The sequence below is a fragment of the Palaemon carinicauda genome, chromosome 5 (genome assembly GCF_036898095.1).
Source record: "Palaemon carinicauda isolate YSFRI2023 chromosome 5, ASM3689809v2, whole genome shotgun sequence".
NCBI lineage: Eukaryota > Metazoa > Arthropoda > Malacostraca > Decapoda > Palaemonidae > Palaemon > Palaemon carinicauda.
Window position 1 is genome coordinate 81,087,041 of NC_090729.1, and position 19,194 is coordinate 81,106,234.

The window sequence follows — 19,194 nt, forward strand, 5'->3', positions numbered from 1 at the left end:
CAAAATGTTATTCCCCAGAAACTCTAAAATGGTTTAGATATATTTATATGATATGTGTACTGTACTGAGTCCAAAAAGTGATGTTCTTTTTTTTAAATATTTCTGAGTTCAGAAAAATTTTCTTTTTTTCCAAACATAATTCTAATTACATATAGATATTTTATTTCAAGTGGGAATTCAAAACGCAATTTTTTTCTCAAAAATATTTCTAAGTACATATATATTTTATTTCAAGAGGGAATTAATTCAAAACGCAAAATGTTAATCCCCAGAAACTCTAATATGGTTTAGATATTAATATGATATGTGTACTGTACTGTGTCCAAAAAGTGATAAGTTCTTTTTTAAATATTTTTGAGTTCAGAAAAATTATCTTTTTTTTTTTTTGCAAAAATAATTCTAAGCACATATATATATTTCATTTCAAGTGGGAATTCAAAACGCATTTTTTTTTCAAAAATAATTCTAAGTACATATATATATTTCATTTCAAGAGGGAATTAATTCAAAACGCAAAATGTCAATCCCCAGAAACTCTAAAATGGTTTACATATTATATTAATATGATATGTGTACTGTAATGAGTCCAAAAAGTGATAAGGTTTTTTTTTAATATTTCTGAGTTAGGAAAAATTTTCTTTTTTTTTCCAAAAATAATTCTAATTACATATATATATATATTTCATTTCAAGTGGGAATTCAAAACGCTAATTTTTTTTTTCCAAAATAATTCTAAGTACATATATATATTTCATTTCAAGTGGGAATTCAAAACGCAATTTTTCTTTTTCAAAAATAATTCTAAATACATATATATTTCATTTCAAGAGGGAATTAATTCAAAAGACAAAATGTTAATCCCCAGAAACTCTAAAATGATTTTGATATTATATCAATATGATATGTGTACTGTACTGAGTCCAAAAAGTGAAGTGTTTTTCTTTCAAATATTTCTGAGTTCAGAAAAATTTTCTTTTTTTTCCAAAAATAATTCTAATTACATATATATATTTCATTTCAAGTGGGAATTCAAAATGCATTTGTTTTCAAAAAATAATTATAAGTACATATATATTTCATTTCAAGAAGGAATGAATTCAAAACGCAAAATGTTAATACCCAGAAACACTAAAATGGTTTAGATATTATATTGATATGACATGTGTTTTGTACTGACTCCAAAAAGTTATAAGTTTTTTCTAATATTTAAGAGTTCATAAAATTTTTTTTTCCAAAAAATAATTCTAATTACAAATATATATTTCATTTCAATTGGGAATTCAAAACACATTTATTTTCAAAAATAATTCTAAGTTCATATATATTTCATTTCAAGAGGGAATTAATTCAAAACACAAAATGTTAATTCCCAGAAACTCTGAAATGGTTTAGATATTATATTAATATGATATGTGTACTGTACTGAGTCCAAAAAGTGATAAGTTCTTTTTTAAATATTTTTGAGTTCAGAAAAATTTTCTTTTTTTTCGAAAAATAATTCTAATTACATATATATATTTTATTTCAAGTGGGAATTCAAAACGCAATTTTTTTTTTCAAAAATAATTCTAAGTACATATATATTTCATTTCAAGAGGGAATGAATTCAAAACGCAAAATGTTAATCCCCAGAAACTCGAAAATGGTTTAGATATTAATATGATATGTGTACTGTACTGAGTCCAAAAAGTGATAAGTTCTTTTTTAAATATTTTTGAGTTCAGAAAAATTTTCTTTTTTTTTCCAAAAATAATTCTAATTACATATATATTTTTATTTCAAGTGGGAATACAAAACGCAATTTTTTTTCAAAAATAATTCTAAGTACATATATATTTCATTTCAAGAGGGAATTAATTCAAAACGCAAAATGTTAATCCCCAGAAACTCGAAAATGGTTTAGATATTAATATGATATGTGTACTGTACTGTGTCCAAAAAGTGATAAGTTTATTTTTTTTAATATTTCTGAGTTCAGAAAAATTTGCTTTTTTTTCCAAAAATAATTCTAAGTACATATATATATTTCATTTAAAGTGGGAATTTAAAATGCAATTTTTTCTTCATAAATAATTCTAAGTACATATATATATTTCATTTCCAGAAGGAATTAATTCAAAACGCAAAATGTTAATCCCCAGAAACTCTAAAAAGCTTTAGATATTATACCAATATGATATGTGTACTGTACTGAGTACAAAAAGTGATGTTTTTTTTTTTTTAAATATTTCTGAGTTCAGAAAATTTTTCTTTTTTTTTCCAAAATAATTCTAAGTACATATATATATTTCATTTCAAGTGGGAATTAATTCAAAACTCAAAATGTTAATCCCCAGTAACTCTAAAATGGTTTAGATATTATAATAATATGATATGTGTACTGTACTGAGTCCAAAATGTGATGTTTTTTTTTTAAATATTTCTGAGTTCAGAAAAATTTTCTTATTTTTCCATAATAATTCTAATTACATATATATATTTCATTTCAAGTGGGAATTCAAAACGCAATTTTCCTTTTTCAAAAATAATTCTAAATACATATATATTTCATTTCAAGAGGGAATCAATTTACAAAATATTAACCCTGGAACGGTACGGTGGGTCGTACGCGACCCCGAGCGTAAAAAAAAATGAGGTTTTTCTCACGTGACTCACCCCCGTGACTGAATTTGTGGGTGATCGACCTGCAGTAGGTGTCTCGCCTACACACTCTAGTAGTGTCTAGATGTGCGTTGCTGTAGCTGTACTCCTTCCCCGATTTCTGAGACGCGTCGGGGTCGAGCACGACCGAGTTTACCCTTCTAAGGTAATTTGCATAATTATCAAAGTTATTACGTATTATGAAATTGTCGTAGAATGGTGCAACTTGTATAGGTTATCAGTTGTGGAAAGTCTTATTGGATTGTTTGGCTACCATGTGCATGATTTTTTTTTTTAGTTAAAATGTCGTTCATCACCACGAGGACCATTTTACCGCGAGTGCCCCTTTTCATTTTTGTTCATTTTTTTGCCAAGTCATTTTTCCGTAAGATATTGCTAAATATTGTCGTAAAACTTTTGCTTTTTTAGTGTTGGAAAGTGTGTCTAGATGATCTGGCTACCCATGCGTGACTTTGTTTTTGTCAGATACGACGTAGTTATTGGTATATTTGGTATTTAACTGCGGTTGCCAATTTCTGTTTTTTTTTCAATATTTGTAAAAATTTACTACGTAGTAAGGAATTGCCGTATATTGTTGATTTTTTTTTTCATGTTTATGTGTTAGAAAGTGTGACCTGATGGTTGGGCTAACACGTGCATGTCTTTTTTTTTTATCTGAGATGCCGTATATTAGAATGTTGGGCATTTTACCGCGAGTGCCCATTTTTCATTTTTTTTCATTTTTTTGCCAAGTCATTTTTTCGTAAGATATTGCCAAATAGTGTCGTAAAACTTTTGCTTTTTTAGTATTTGAAAGTGTTTCTAGATGATCTGGCTACCCATGCGTGACTTTGTTTTTGTCAGATACGACATAGTTATTGGTATATCGGATATTTAACTGCGGTTGCCAATTTCTGTTTTTTTTTCAATATTTGTAAAAATTTACTACGTAGTAAGGAATTGCCGTATATTATTGATTTTTTTTTTCATGTTTATGTGTTAGAAAGTGTGCCTTGATGGTTGGGCTAACACGTGCATGTCTTTTTTTTTTATCTGAGATGCCGTATATTAGAATGTTGGGCATTTTTCTGCGAGTGCCCCTTTTTATTTGTTTTGCATTTTTTTGCTTAGTCATGTTACCGTAAGGAATTGGCAAGTAGTTTCGCAAAACTTATATTTTTATAGTGTTGGAAAGTGTTTCTAGATGATCTGGCTACCCATGCCTATTTTTTTTAGCCAGATATAGCGTATATATAGGTATGTGTTTGATTTTCCTGTGATTGCCATATTTTCGTTTTTTTCCCATTTCTTTCAAAATTACTACGTACTAAGGAACTATCACAGAGTAATGATTCATTTAGATGTTTATTTGTCGGAAAATGTGCCTTGATGGTTTGCCTAGCACGTGGCTGAAATTTTTTTTTCTGAAATGCGTATAATAAAATGTTGGCCATTTTTCCGCGAGTGCCCCTTTTTATTTGTTTTTAATTTTTTTATTTAGTCATGTTACCGTAAGGAATTGGCAAGAAGTGTCGCAAAACTTATATTTTTATAGTGTTGGAAAGTGTTTCTAGATGATCTGGCTACCCATGCCTATCTTTTTTTTTAGCCAGATATGGCGTATATATAGGTATGTGTTCGATTTTCCTGTGATTGCCATTTTTTCGTTTTTTCCCATTTCTTTCAAAATTACTACGTACTAAGGAACTATCACAGAGTAATGATTCATTTAGATGTTTATTTGTCGGAAAATGTGCCTTGATGGTTTGCCTAGCACGTGGCTGAATTTTTTTTTTCTGAAATGCCGTATATTAGAATGGCCATTTTTCCGCGAGTTCCCCTTTTTATTTGTTTTGCATTTTTTTGCTTAGTCATGTTACCGTAAGGAATTGGCAAGTAGTGTCGCAAAACTTATAATTTTATAGTGTTGGAAAGTGCTTCTAGATGATCTGGCTACCCATGCCTATTCTTTTTTTTAGCCAGATATGGCGTATATATAGGTATGTGTTCGATTTTCCTGTGATTGCCATTTTTTCGTTTTTTCCCATTTCTTTCAAAATTACTACGTACTAAGGAACTATCACAGAGTAATGATTCATTTAGATGTTTATTTGTCGGAAAATGTGCCTTGATGGTTTGCCTAGTACGTGGCTGAAATTTTTTTTTTCTGAAATGCCGTATATTAGAATGTTAGCCATTTTTCCGCGAGTGCCCCTTCTTATTTGTTTTGCATTTTTTTGCTTAGTCATGTTACCGTAAGGAATTGGCAAGTAGTGTCGCAAAACTTGTATTTTTATAGTGTTGGAAAGTGTTTCTAGATGATCTGGCTACCCATGCCTATCTTTATTTTTAGCCAGATATGGCGTATATATAGGTATGTGTTCGATTTTCCTGCGATTACCACTTTTTCGTTTTTTCCCATTTCTTTCAAAATTACTACGTACTAAGGAACTATCAGAGAGTAATGATTCCTCTGGATGTTTATTTGTCGGAAAATTTTGTTTACTTCTTTTTTGATTGAATATCATCAAATTTTTTTAGCTAGAATATTATATTGTTTTACATTTTTTTTTTCGATTTTATTTCCCTTCAAAAATTTTTTTTTGGGTCAGAATTTTAATTTTATAGTCGTAATATAATTGAAAATTATCCAGCAACCGCACCATACAATTTTATGTATATCCAAGAATAATTAGATTAGTAAATAACACCTTGAAATTGACATACCCTTCCTACATTTCAAGTGGCAGATTAGGGAGTCTGAGTCAGTGTGGTTGGCGGCCATATTGTGGACATATCCGAAGCGTAAGTTGCCCTATCTATATATATTCTAGTTCCCTATAGAATTTGTGATATTTTGGTATATTTTTACCTGCATAAATATCATTTTATATATTTAATATATGTATTTTTTTACGAAATTTCTAAGTACTCAAAAAATTACCTTTAGATATGGCCCCTGATATAAATGTAATTTACAAAATAATGAAGATTTTTTTACATATTTCTATTTTAGGATAATATATGTTTATTCCCTAAAAAAATTAGCCACTTCCTATTTCATTTGGGTACCCAAAAAAATTCATGAAATTTGGACACATTTTTTGGGCCAAAAAAAGTTACCCTTATTTTCTCATTTCAGATCTTCACCTCCATGGATCTGACTTCATCCAAAATACATCAAGATGTGTCCTAAACATTCAAGAATCAATTCTTAAAAGGATTTGTGTATATATGTATAAACTTTTTTTTATGAATTTTTATATAAGGTCTTTTTTTTCTACTTATTTTTTTGAAATATTTATAATAAATAGTTTTTCTGCAGATGAGTAGTATTTATCTTTACAGTTATTTTATGCATTATTTGAAGTTTTTTTTGGCAAAAGAAAAAGGAGGTTACTGCAAAAACTGATTTTTCAAGAATTTTTTTTGGCGTCGGGGTCGCTCGCGTCTGAGTATACCCTTAATGGGGTGTCCGAGGAGCGTACCTATCCAGGGTTAATCCCCAGAAACTGTAAAATGATTTAGATATTATATCAATATGATATGTGTACTCTACTGAGTCCAAAAAGTGAAGTGTTTTTCTTTCAAATATTTTTGAGTTCAGAAAAAATTTCTTTTTTTTTCCAAAAAATTATTCTAATTACATATATATATTTCATTTCAAGTGGGAATTCAAAATGTATTTTTTTTTCAAAAATAATTCTAAGTACATATATATTTCATTTCAAGAGGGAATTAATTCAAAACGCAAAATGTTAATCCCCAGAAACTCTAAAATGGTTTAGATATTATATTAATATGATATGTGTACTGTACTGAGTCCAAAAAGTGATAAGTTATTTTTTAAATATTTTTGAGTTCAGAAAAAGTTTCTTTTTTTTTTCCAAAAATAATTCTAATTACATATATATATATTATTTCAAGTGGGAATTCAAAACGCAATTTTTTTTCAAAAATAATTCTAAGTATATATATATTTCATTTCAAGCGGGAATTAATTCAAAACGCAAAATGTTAATCCCCAGAAACTCTAAAATGGTTTAGATACCAATATGATATGTGTACTATACTGAGTCCAAAAAGTGATAAGTTCTTTTTTTTTAAATATTTCTGAGTTTAGAAAAATTTTCTTTTTTTTCCAAAATGTTATTTTTATTAATAAAATAAATTTTTGAATATACTTACCCGATAATCATGTAGCTGTCAACTCCGTTGCCCGACAGAATTCTATGGAGGGATACGCCAGCTATCACAATACTAGAAGGGGGTGTACTTACCAGCGCCACCTGTGGCCAGGTACTCAATCATTTGTTGTTGACACCTCCTCAATTATTCCTCGGTCCACTGGTTCTCTCTGGGGAGGAAAGGGAGGGTCGATTAAATCATGATTATCGGGTAAGTATATTCAAAAATTTATTTTATTAATAAAAATAACATTTTTCAATATTAAACTTACCCGATAATCATGTAGCTGATTCACACCCAGGGAGGTGGGTGAAAACCAGTGTACATGATTAAAGGATAGCTAAGTATACCAAAATTTCATATAACAGTTATCTCAAATAACAATGAAATAATAAGTACCTGGTAAGGAAGTCGAATAGAACCGTTACTCTGCCTTTTATTTAAAGTTCGTCTTCCTTACTGAGCGCAGCGTTCCTCTTGGAGGCTGAATCAACCCAAAGGTGCCAAAGTACAAGGGGTTGCAACCCTACTAAAGGACCTCTACCAAACCTTTAACCCAGGCGCTTCTCAAGAATGAATAGACCACCCGCCAAATCCAAGGATGCGGAAGGCTTCTTAGCCTACCGTAACAACCATAAAAACAACAATAAAAGTATTCAAGAGAAAGGTTAAAAAGGTTATGGGATTATGGGAATGTAGTGGCTGAGCCCTCACCTACTACTGCACTCGCTGCTACGAATGGTCCCAGGGTGTAGCAGTTCTCGTAAAGAGACTGGACATCTTTCAGATAAAATGATGCAAACACTGACTTGCTCCTCCAATAGGTTGCATCCATAACGCTCTGCAGAGAACGGTTTTTATTAAAGGCCAACGAAGTAGCTACAGCTCTTACTTCGTGGGTCCTTACCTTCAGCAATGCAAGGTCTTCCTCCTTTAAGTGAGAATGTGCTTCTCTGATCAGAAGCCTTATATAGTACGAAAACCCATTCTTGGACATGGGTCTCGAGGGTTTCTTGATGGCACACCATAAGGCTTCTGACTGTCCTCGATTAGGTTTAGACCTCTTCAGATAATATTTGAGAGCTCTGACAGGGCAAAGAACTCTCTCTAGTTCGTTACCTACCATGTTGGAGAGGCTAGGTATTTCGAACGATCTAGGCCAAGGACGTGAAGGAAGCTCGTTCTTTGCTAGGAATCCAAGCTGAAAAGAACATGTAGCTGATTCGGTTGTGAAACCAATGTTCTTGCTGAAGGCATGAACCTCACTGACTCTCTTAGCTGTTGCAAGGCAAACGAGAAAAGCAGTCTTGAGGGTAAGATCCTTGAAGGAAGCTGACTGGAGAGGTTCGAACCTAGATGTCATAAGGAACCTTAAGACTACGTCCAGATTCCAGCCTGGAGTGGAAAGACGACGTTCTTTAGACGTCTCAAAAGACTTGAGAATGTCTTGAAGGTCCTTGTTGGAAGACAGGTCCAAACCCCTGTGGCGGAGGACTGAGGCCAACATGCTCCTATACCCTTTAATCGTAGATGTTGAAAGGGATCTCTCATTCCTAAGATGAAGAAGGAAGTCAGCTATTTGGATCACAGAGGTATTGGTAGAGGATATTGAATTGGCTCTACACCAGCTTCGGAAGACCTCCCACTTAGACTGGTAGACTCTACGAGTGGAAATTCTTCTAGCTCTGGCAATCGCACTGGCTGCCTCCTTCGAAAAGCCTCTAGCTCTAGCGAATCTTTCGACAGTCTGAAGGCAGTCAGTCGAAGAGCGTGGAGGTTTGGGTGCAACCTGTCTACGTGTGGTTGACGTAGAAGGTCCACTCTTAGAGGTAGAGTCCTGGGGAAGTCGACTAGCCATTGACGTACCTCTGTGTACCATTCTCTTGCAGGCCAAAGGGGAGCAACCAGCGTCAGCCGTGTCCCTTCGTGCGAGACGAATTTCTGCAGAACTTTGTTTATAATCTTGAACGGAGGGAATGCGTACAGGTCGAGATGGGACCAGTTCAGAAGAAAAGCATCTACATGAACCGCTGCAGGGTCTGGAACAGGGGAACAATAAAGCGGAAGTCTCTTGGTGATGGAGGTGGCAAACAGGTCTATGGTAGGTTGACCCCACAACGTCCAAAGTCTGTTGCACACACTCTTGTGGAGGGTCCATTCCGTGGGAATGACCTGATTCCTTCTGCTGAGGCGATCCGCTGAAACATTCATATCGCCCTGGATGAACCTCGTGACCAGTGTGAGGTTTAGACCTCTTGACCAAATGAGGAGGTCCCTTGCGATCTCGTAAAGGCTCCTCGAATGGGTCCCTCCTTGCTTGGAGATGTAAGCCAAGGCTGTGGTGTTGTCTGAATTCACCTCCACCACTTTGCCTAGCAGGAGGGACTTGAAGTTCAACAGGGCAAGATGGACTGCTAACAGTTCCTTGCAGTTGATGTGGAGTAATCCTTGTTCCTTGTTCCATACTCCTGAGCATTCCCGTCCGTCCAAGGTCGCACCCCAGCCCGAGTCCGATGCATCCGAGAAGAGATGAAGATGGGGGGTCTGGATGGCCAATGATAGACCCTCCTTGAGAAGAAGATTGTGCTTCCACCACCGGAGAGTGGTCTTCATCTCTTGGTTGATAGGGATAGAGACTGCTTCTAGAGTCGAGCCCTTGTCCCAATGAGCTGCAAGATGGAATTGAAGAGGGCGGAGGTGGAGTCTCCCTAGCTCGACAAACAGGGCCAGAGATGAGAGGGTCCCTGTGAGACTCATCCACTGTCTCACTGAGCAATTGCTCCTCTTCAGCATGCTCATGATGCACTGTAGGGCTTGGTTTATCCTGGGGGCCGATGGAAAAGCCCGAAAATCCCGACTCTGAATCTCCATTCCCAGGTACACAATGGATTGGGAGGGAATGAGTTGAGATTTCTCTATATTGACTAATAGACCTAGGTCTCTGATTAGATCTAAAGTCCAAGAGAGGTTCTCCAGACAACGACGACTCGTGGAGGCTCTCAACAGCCAGTCGTCTAGGTAGAGGGAGGCTCTGATGTTCGATAAGTGCAGGAATTTCGCTACATTCCTCATCAGATGAGTAAAGACCATAGGAGCTGTGCTTAGGCCAAAACACAGGGCTTGGAACTGATAGACAACCTTTCCGAAAACGAATCTCAGGAAAGGTTGGGAGTCTGGATGAATGGGAACGTGAAAGTATGCATCTTTCAAGTCCAACGAGACCATCCAGTCCTCCTGTCTGACCGCTGCTAAGACCGACTTGGTCGTCTCCATTGTGAACGTCTGCTTGGTGACATACTCGTTGAGAGAGCTGACGTCCAGCACCGGTCTCCAACCTCCTGTCTTTTTGGCCACAAGAAAGAGACGGTTGTAGAAGCCCGGGGATTGATGGTCCCGGACTATAACCACTGCCTTCTTCTGCACAAGTAGCGACACCTCCTGTTGCAATGCTAGCCTCTTGTCCTCTTCTTTGTAGTTGGGAGAGAGGTTGAAGGGCGATGTGGTCAGAGGCGGTTTGAGGCAGAATGGAATCCTGTAACCGTACCTCAGCCAACTGACAGACTGTGCGTCTGCACCTCTCTTCTCCCAGGCTTGCCAGAAGATCTTGAGCCTGGCTCCTACTGTTGTCTGGAGAATCTGAGAGTCAGTGCTTTCCCTTAGATGTCCTGGGTCCTTTCTTAGACTTGCCCCTGTGAGAGTCTGGACGGGAGCTTCCTCGGCTGGGGGCTCTACCACGAAAGGGCGGTATGAACCTAGTGGCCGGGGTATCAGCCACTGGAGAGCGATAAGTCTTGGGGACAGAGGTGGTAACCTTAGACTTACGAGCCGATGAAGCTACAAGATCGTGCGTGTCCTTCTGTATCAGGGCAGCCGACAAGTCCTTAACTAGCTCCTCGGGAAAGAGGAACTTTGAGAGTGGAGCAAAAAGGAGCTGTGACCGCTGGCACGGTGTAATGCTGGCTGAGAGGAAGGTACACAGTTGTTCCCTTTTCTTCAACACCCCTGATACAAATAACGACGCTAGCTCACCCGATCCATCCCTGATAGCCTTATCCATGCAGGACATAATTAACATGGCAGAGTCTTTGTCCGCAGGAGATGTTTTCTTGCTGAGGGCTCCCAGGCACCAGTCGAGAAAGTTGAACATTTCGAAAGCTCTGAACAACCCTTTCAGAAGATGATCCAGGTCTGAGAAGGTCCAACAAACCTTCGAGCGTCTCATCGCAGTCCTCCTAGGCGAGTCCACCAGACTTGAGAAGTCAGCCTGGGCAGAGGCAGGAACTCCCAAGCCTGGTGCTTCCCCTGTGGCATACCAAACGCAACCTTTCGATGCGAGCTTCGTTGGAGGGAACATGAAGGAAGTCTTGCCCAGGTGTTGTTTAGACTGAAGCCACTCCCCTAAGGTCCTTAAGGCCCTCTTGGAGGATCTAGCTAGGACAAGCTTAGTATAGCTCGACTTAGCTTGTTGCACGCCTAGCGAAAACTCAGATGGAGGAGAGCGGGGAACAGCAGAGACGAAGTAGTCAGGGTAAAGCTCCCTGAGTAGAGCCAAGACCTTTCTAAAATCAACAGACAATGGAGAAAGCTTAGACTCCTCCACGTCTGATGAGGGATCAAGATGTGCCTCCTCATCATCCGACACTTCATCAGCAGAAGGTAGCGAAGCAAAAGGACCAGAATGCTGAACCGCAGAGTCAGAACGGGTAGGAACAACAACAGAGGTTTCCTCAACTTGAGGGAAAACCTGAGGTTCAGACTGCATAGGCTGAACAACAGTCGGAGCAGAAGGCAGGTGCAAGGGTGAAGGAGGTTGACTCCTAGCAAGAGTTGCACCCAAGGATTGCACCAGCTGAGCGGAGGACGGAGGCGGAGTAGTCCGTTCCTGTTCCTGAGAGATGAGTGGAGCATGAGAAGGTTGAGGCTGCGCAGAACAAGGTAAAGTTCTAGCAAGCTGAGGCTCCTGAGGCGCAAGTGCATGGTGTAGATGAGCTTGCCTAGATGAGGGTTGAACTCGGTGCAGCGCTGGTTGAGCAGACAGACTCACGGAGGGGAGAGGTTGTTGTACCCCAACCGAGAGTTGCACCACTGGTGGAGCAGCAAGGGGAGGAGGAGGAAGAGTGTAACTCTCCTGATCCCAAAGCAAGGGTTGCCTTAAAGAAGGCTGAGGCTGAACAACACTGTGAACAGCAAACTCCGAAAGTGGTTCAACATCGTACGCCTGGCAGATGGTGCTGCGACCAGGCGGAGCAGGTGCAGGCTGGGGGAGCACAGGCGGAGCAGGTGCAGGCTGGGCGAGCACAGGTGCAGCGAGAACAGGTGGAGGGAGTGCAGGAGGTGCAACACTCTCAGCCCGACACTCACGCATCAAGTCCGAAAGCTTAACTTGCATGGACTGAAGCAGGGTCCACTTGGGGTCGGCAGAAACGATAACAGACTGAGGTAAAGTCACAGTCGGGGTCTGTATAGGCAGAACCTTACTCCTCTTGGGCGGAGTACAGTCGACCGATGACAGAGGCGAGTCGGAGCTGAGCCAATGACTGCAACCTGGCTGAGCACTCGCTGACTGAACTCTACGTTTAAGCGGTCTCGAGACCTGAGACCAACGTTTCTTCCCTGCATGAAGATCAGCGGACGAGAAGACGGGCTCAATCGTCTGCAGGTGGGAGTGACGGTCTAAGGAAGACACGCCCGCAACCACCGAGGATAATTCTGTGCGCCTAACAAGGCCTGTCGAACCCTTAAGCCCTTCGACATTGCTTCTCCCCTGGGCATGGGAGCTTGCAAGAGGTCCCGGACTGGGAGGACGACTGGCTCGCACAGAAAAATCCTCACGCACCACACTGGCACCACTAGCACTTGGCACTGCACAGACACTAGCACTCGTCACAGCACTGGCACTATTTCCACCCACTGCACTCTTGACCTTCAGTTCTTTAACCTCGGCCATCAGAGACTTATGGTCACTTACCACTGATTCTACTTTATCTCCTAAAGCCTGAATAGCACGCAAAACAGTTGACATATCAGGCGGAGGGCACACAGTAGGTTCGGGGGTAGCCACTACAGGGGTAGGAAAAGGTAGGGGATCATGAGGTGAGGAAAACATAGAAGAGTGAGAAGAACTTCTCCTAGCTCTAGTTCTCTCTAACTTGGATGAATATTTTAAAAGATGTACAAAATCCAATTCCGAAAGTCCGGCGCACTCCTCACACCGATTTTCTAATAGACAGGGCCTGTCCCTACAGTCAGAACAAGCGGTGTGAGGATCTACCGAGACCTTCGGAATACGCCTATTGCAAGACCTACATCGTCTATGGGAGGGAGCTTGCGAAACGTCAGACATCTTGTTTCAAAGAGTAAGTCAAAGGGTGATCCAAAAACAAGAAAAATTCATTAACCGTTAATCAGAGTTTATATAAAAGCTAACTAGCTAATATAAAAAGGATTCCAGTATGCGACAGCCGTTAATCTAAGAGAATACTTCACCAAATATCCATGAATAAACTCGAAGACCATGAGCGTATCCCAGAACGTCTAGCCGGAAGCACGACAGAGGAATAATTGAGGAGGTGTCAACAACAAATGATTGAGTACCTGGCCACAGGTGGCGCTGGTAAGTACACCCCCTTCTAGTATTGTGATAGCTGGCGTATCCCTCCATAGAATTCTGTCGGGCAACGGAGTTGACAGCTACATGATTATCGGGTAAGTTTAATATTGAAAACATAATTCTTATTACATATATATATTTTATTTCAAGTGGGAATTCAAAACGCAATTTTTTTTTTCAAACATATTTCTAAGTACATATATATTTTATTTCAAGAAGGAATTAATTCAAAACGCAAAATGGTAATCCCTAGAAACTCTGAAATGGTTTAGATATTATATTAATATGATATGTGTACTGTACTGAGTCCAAAAAGTGTTAAGTTATTTTTTAAATATTTTTGAGTTCAGAAAAATTTTCTTTTTTTTTCCAAAAATAATTCTAATTACATATATATATTTTATTTCAAGTGGGAATTCAAAACGCAATTTTTTTTTCAAAAATAATTTTAAGTACATATATATTTCATTTCAAGAGGGAATAAATTCAAAACGCAAAATGTTAATCCCCAGAAACTCTAAAATGATTTAGATACCAATATGATATGTGACTGTACTGAGTCCAAAAAGTGATGTTTTTTTTTTTTTTTTAAATATTTCTGAGTTCAGAAAAATTTTCTTTTTTGTTTTCAAAATAATTCTAAGTATATATATATATATATATATATATATATATATATATATATATATATATATATATATATATATATATATATATATATATATATATATATATATATATATATATATATATATATATATATATATTTCATTTCAAGTGGGAATTCAAAATGCAATTTTTCTTTTCCAAAAATAATTCTAAATACATATATATTTTATTTCAAGAGGGAATTCATTCAAAACGCAAAATGGTAATCCCCAGAAACTCTAAAATGGTTTAGATATTATATTAATATGATATGTGTACTGTACTGAGTACAAAATGTGATTAGTTTTTTTTTTTTTTTTAAATATTTCTAAGTTCTGAAAAATTTTCTTCTTTTTTCCAAAAATAATTGTAAGTACATATATATATTTCATTTCAAGTGGGAATTCAAAACGCAATTTATTTTTTTTCAAAAATAATTCTAAGTACACATATATTTCATTTCAAGAGGGAATTAATTCAAAACGCAAAATGTTAATCCCCAGAAACTCTAAAATGATTTAGATACCAATATGATATGTGACTGTACTGAGTCCAAAAAGTGATGTTTTTTTTTTTTTTTTAAATATTTCTGAGTTCAGAAAAATTTTCTTTTTTGTTTTCAAAATAATTCTAAGTATATATATATATATATATATATATATATATATATATATATATATATATATATATATATATATATATATATATATATATATATATATATATATATATATATATATATATATATATATATATATATATATATATATATATATATATATATATATATATATATATATAATATATATATATATTTCATTTCAAGTGGGAATTCAAAATGCAATTTTTCTTTTCCAAAAATAATTCTAAATACATATATATTTTATTTCAAGAGGGAATTCATTCAAAACGCAAAATGGTAATCCCCAGAAACTCTAAAATGGTTTAGATATTATATTAATATGATATGTGTACTGTACTGAGTCCAAAAAGAGTTAAGTTTTTTTTTTTTTAAATATTTCTGAGTTCATAAAATTTTTCTTTTTTTTCTAAAAATAATTCTAATTACATATATATATATTTCATTTCAAAGTGGGAAGCAATTTTTTTTTTTTCAAAAATAATTCTAAGTACATGTATATTTCATTTCAATAGGGAATTAATTCAAAACTCAAAATGTTAATCCCCAGAAACTCTAAAATGATTTAGATATTATATTAATATTATATTTGTACTGTACTGAGTCCAAAAAGTGATAAGTTTTTTTTTTTAAATATTTCTGAGTTCAGAAAAAAAATTTCCAAAAATAAATCTAATTACATATATATATTTTATTTCAAGTGGGAATTCAAAACGCAATTTTTTTTCAAAAATAATTTTAAGTACATATATATTTCATTTCAAGAGGGAATTAATTCGAAACGAAAAATTTTAATCCCCAGAAACTCTAAAATGGTTTAGATATTATATTAATATGATATGTGTACTGTACTGAGTCCAAAAAGTGATAATTTTTTTTTAAACATTTTTGAGTTCAGAAAAAAAAAATTCCAAAAAATAATTCTAAGTAGCCTACATATATATATTTCATTTGAATTGGGAATTCAAAATGGAATTTCTTTTTCAAAAATAGTTCTAAGTACATATATACTTCATTTCAAGAGGGAATTAATTCAAAACCTAAACTGTTAATCCCCAGAAACTCTAAAATGGTTTAGATATTATATTAATATGATATGTGTACTGTACTGAGTCCAAAAAGAGATGTTTTTTTTTTTAAAAATATTCTTGAGTTCAGAAAATTTTTCTTTTTTTTCCAAAAATAATTCTAATTACATATATATATATATATATATATATATATATATATATATATATATATATATATATATATATATATATATATATATATATATATATATATATATATATATATATATATATATATATATATATATATATATATATATATATATATATATATCATTTCAAGTGGGAATTCAAAACACATTTTTTTTTTCAAAAATAATTCTAAGTACATATATATTTCATTTCAAGAGGGAATTAATTCAAAACGCAAAATGTTAATCCCCAGAAACTCTAAAATTATTTAGATATTATATTAATATTATATGTGTACTTTACTGAGTCCAAAAAGTGTAAAGTTTTTTTTTTTAAATATTTCTGAGTTCAGAAAAAGAAAATTTCCAAAAATAATTCTAAGTACATATATATATTTCATTTCAAGTGGGAATTCAAAACGCAATTTCTTTTTTCAAAAATAATTTTAAGTATATATATATATTTCATTTCAAGAGGGAATTAATTCAAAATGTAAACTCTTAATCCCCAGAAACTCTAAAATGGTTTAGATATTATATTAATATGATATGTGTACTGTACTGAGTCCAAAAAGTGATAAGTTCTTTTTATCAAATATTTCTGAGTTCAGAATATTTTTTTCCAAAAATAATTCTAATTACATATATATATATATATATTTGATTTCAAGTGGGAATTCAAAACGCAATTTTTTTTCAAAAATAATTCTATGTACATATATATTTTATTTCAGGAGGGAATTAATTCAAAACGCAAAATGTTAATCCCCAGAAACTCTAAAATGGTTTAGATATTATATTAATATGATATGTGTACTGTACTGAGTCCAAAAAGTGATAAGTTTTTTTTTTAATATTTTTCAGTTCAGAAAAATTTTCTTTTTTTTTTCCAAAAATAATTCTAATTACATATATATATATATATATATATATATATATATATATATATATATATATATATATATATATATATATATATATATATATATATATATATATATATATATATATATATATATATATATATATATATATATATATATATATATATATTTCATTTCAAGTGGGAATTCAAAACGTATTTTTCTTTCAAAAATAATTCTAAGTACATATATATTTCATTTCAAGAGGGAATTAATTCAAAATGCAAAATGTTAATCCCCAGAAACTCTAAAATGGTTTGGATATTATTTTAATATGGTATGTGTACTGTACTGAGTCCAAAAAGTGATAAGTTTTTTTTTAAATATTTCTGAGTTCAGAAAAATTTTCTTTTTTTATCCAAAAATAATTTTAAGTACATATATATTTCATTTCAAGAGGGAATTAATTCAAAATGCAAAATGTTAATCCCGAGAAACTGTAAAATGGTTTAGATATTATATTAACATGATATATGTACTGTACTGAGTCCAAAAAGTGATAAGTTTTTTTTTTTTTAAACATTTTTGAGTTCAGAAAAAAAAAATTCCAAAAATAATTCTAAGTACATATATATATTTCATTTGAATTGGGAATTCAAAATGGAATTTTTTTTTTCAAAAATAGTTCTAAGTACATATATACTTCATTTCAAGAGGGAATTAATTCAAAACCTAAACTGTTAATCCCCAGAAACTCTAAAATGGTTTAGATATTATATTAATATGATATGTGTACTGTACTGAGTCCAAAAAGAGATGTTTTTTTTTTTTTTTTAAATATTCCTGAGTTCAGATAATTTATCTTTTTTTTCCAAAAATAATTTTAATTACATATATATATATATATATATATATATATATATATATATATATATATATATATATATATATATATATATATATATATATATATATATATATATATATATATATATCATTTCAAGTGGGAATTGAAAACACATTTTTTTTTCAAAAATAATTCTAAGTACATATATATTTCTTTTCAAGAGGGAATTAATTCAAAACGCAAAATGTTAATCCCCAGAAACTCTAAAATGATTTAGATATTATATTAAAAGGATATGTGTACTGTACTGAGTCCAAAAAGTGATAAGTTTTTTTTTTAAATATTTCTGAGTTCAGAAAAAGAAAATTTCCAAAAATAATTCTAAGTACATATATATATTTCATTTCAAGTGGGAATTCAAAACGCAATTTCTTTTTTCAAAAATGATTTTAAGTATATATATATTTCATTTCAAGAGGGAATTAATTCAAAACACAAAATATTAATCCCTAGAAACTCTAGAATGATTTAGATATTATATTAATATGATATGTGTACTGTACTGAGTCCCAAAAGTGATAAGTTTTTTTTTTTAATATTTCCGAGTTTAGAAAAATTTTCTTTTTTTTCCAAAAATAATTCTAATTACATGTATATATTTCATTTCAAGTGGGAATTCAAAATGCAAATTTTTTTTTTCAAAAATAATTCTAAGTACATATATATTTCATTTCAAGAGGGAATTAATTCAAAACGCAAAATGTTAATCCCCAGAAACTCTAAAATGGTTTAGATATTATATTAATATGATATGTGTACTCTACTCAGTCCAAAAAGTGATAAGGCTAATAGGCTTCACCAAACTTAATTTAAGGAAAGCCATGTATCACTTGTATCCTACCCATAATGAATTTGTCACTTTGGTACGAGAAGCCAAATGCGTCATCAACGATAGACCTTTAGTTTACTTGGATGTTAACGACGTTACTGATACCCCCTTGACTCCGAGTCACCTGCTTTCTCCTCAAGTCCTTATGACTGACCTCGATGAACCCACATATAGGGAAGGCAACAGCCTCCCAGCTAGTTATCAGAAACTCATGAACATGTTGCAAGTGTTTTTAACACGATGGACCCAGGACTATGTCAATTCCCTTCGTGAACGTCACATAAAAAATAATCGTATCCACCCTGCACCTCCAAAAATTGGATATTTAAGTTTGTTGATCTTGGATGAAGTAAATCGGGAAGATTATCGCATGGTCCGTATCCTTGAAACCTACCCCGGTCAAGATGGTCATATTAGATCTGTGAAGGTGCGCACCCCTCATGGAATATATGTGCGTCCCATTAACCTTCTTATCCCATTGAAGATAAATGTCGCAGGTCCCTATATCACTGAACTGGAGCAAGGTGGTCCTGATTTGCTCAAAACACCCCAATTACCAGATCCTCCCTCAGAGGACCCTCTAAATGACGATTCTTCTGATGATGTCGCCCCTCTTCCCAAACATGATCCTGTGTCCTCCCGAGGGCAACCTCGTAGGGCGGCGGCAG